This window comes from Spermophilus citellus, assembly GCF_964194105.1.
Source record: "Spermophilus citellus genome assembly, chromosome: 12".
Taxonomy (NCBI): Eukaryota; Metazoa; Chordata; class Mammalia; order Rodentia; family Sciuridae; genus Spermophilus; species Spermophilus citellus.
In genome coordinates this window covers 44,443,340-44,445,297 of record NC_138198.1, presented here as the reverse complement: position 1 = coordinate 44,445,297, position 1,958 = coordinate 44,443,340, and the positions used below count along the sequence as shown (strand labels likewise).

At 41.7% G+C, this 1,958-nt stretch overlaps 1 pseudogene across 1 annotated transcript; it reads right to left on the bottom strand.

Annotated features, from left to right (window-relative positions):
• Window positions 1-738: 738 nt before the first annotated feature.
• LOC308631935 (holocytochrome c-type synthase-like) lies at window positions 739-1,713 on the bottom strand (annotated as a pseudogene). Its single transcript has one exon. The product of its transcript is annotated as a holocytochrome c-type synthase-like (transcript).
• Window positions 1,714-1,958: the final 245 nt, after the last annotated feature.

The following is a 1,958-nucleotide window of genomic DNA, read 5'->3' as shown; positions in this document are numbered from 1 at the left end:
ATGGAGGAAGGAATGGGACTCTCAAAGTTGGGATAACTTTAAATTCCAGGGACAATGAAGAGACCTGTTTGGGGAAGCAGAGTTACATATCAGAACAACAGGAAAATATTTTAAAAATTGAAATATATGTTGCAAAGCATATGCATCAGCACCTCATGGTGAATTGAAACTTCTTTAACAAGGCCCAGTCTGAAAAATGCATATAAATAAGAATTGAGAGCCAAGACACACCTTGCCTTAGTCTTGCTGGAGTGCAAGGGTATGGCTTTGCATTTTGTTCAGGGTCTCTACTAAATTGTAGGGACTTCAGAAATAATAGTCTCTTTTTAAAAAGATATTGCTTATTTATAATAAATTATTTTAGTTAAAAGATTTGACCAGGTAAAAGATCATGAGCAGTACACTGGCTTTCAGGTTTTACCTCTCAAATATTCCTGAGAAAATGGTAAGAAAAAAGCAGCTTTCCTCACTTTCTAAAAAACTTTTTCAGAGGTTTTTCAGACTTTTCTAGATGAAATACATAGGCAATATTGCAGCTAACGGGCAAACTGAGGTACTGCTTCCCACTTAAACCAAACGGGAAGAAAACTTAGAACTATTTGCTATAAACCACAAGGCAAACTGCAGCTCAAAACTGAATGGAGCAGGGGCCCTTTGCTAAGTGGAGGATGAAGTGTATGACCCACTTGAAGTTCCCATTACATCATGAGTGCAGTTCAGTTTGGGGAAAATAGTATAATGTATCTCTCAGAAAAAAAAAAAAAAGTTTATACTTTGCATCAGAAACAAAACAGTGGTTATGATGTCCAGTGCCACCAAGCAACTTTCATTCTGTCCCATACTGCTGAAAGCGAATCCAAGGCAGGGCGGACGTCCAAGATGGTGAACTGGTAGTCCTTATTGACTTCACCACCATCTAATAATCTATCACATATCTAACTTCTGTGCCACAGCGGTTGATGATCCAATCGTGCCTGTCAAAAGGCAGCTCATACCCCATCCAGGAACGAATTCTTGCTCTTGGTGAATATTGTTTTGCTTTCCCTCCAAATCGGATCAAAGATGGACCACAAGGGCACTCCGCAGCATGAAGAGCTTCCCACTTCAAAATCTCCTTCCAGGCCTGTTCATTGTTCTGATTGTGAATTTTAATGATATTATACATATCTTTCTGACTAATATCCTCATCCTTCCACTTCCACCCTTTCCTTAACATTGCATTCCAGAACATCTGTTCGGAAGGATAAACCCACTTTTTCTCTGAATCTGCTCGTGGAATGGATGACTCCTCTCTGACGGTAGACAATGCAAAGGGCTGATCTGGAGCTGGTGTTTGATTAGGTGGTGGCATCAGATTTGAAGGATCCAGGTTCTCCTTATTCTTAGCAGCAGCGCCTGTAACAGGACACTCCACATATTCATATGCACGATCTTGGTGGGTAGGCACAGAGTATGCTTTGCTCTCACAGGTTGGACCGGAGGGTTCCGCATTCATTGGACAGCCTTTCATTTTCCCTTCATGCATTGGGCATCCTGAAGGCGGTGATGCTGTCTGATGATCTGAAGCATTTGAGGTCTGAACTGGAACAGCAGGGGTAGAGGCTGACAAACCCATGGTTGGAATCAGTGTTGACTCCAAACAATTTTAAATTTCCAGCTGCTACCGTCCCCGCCTTCCTCTCACTGGGTCACTGCTGTAGCCGCGGTCACGGCCGGCGCTCTCAGGCTCCGCTCCTTCCTTTTAAACCTCTTTTCTTTATAATTTCCCAGCCTGTGGTATTGTGTTATTAGTGACACAAAATGGACTAAGATAGTTGGCCTCTTGGTGCTCTCTGTCCCTATCTGTTATATGGAGGTCCAGGGTGCATGGACTTTTGAAGGAGTGACCCTTGAATTCTAGGCTTAGGAAGTATCCTGCAGAAAATAAATAAATAAATAAATAAATAAATAAATAAATA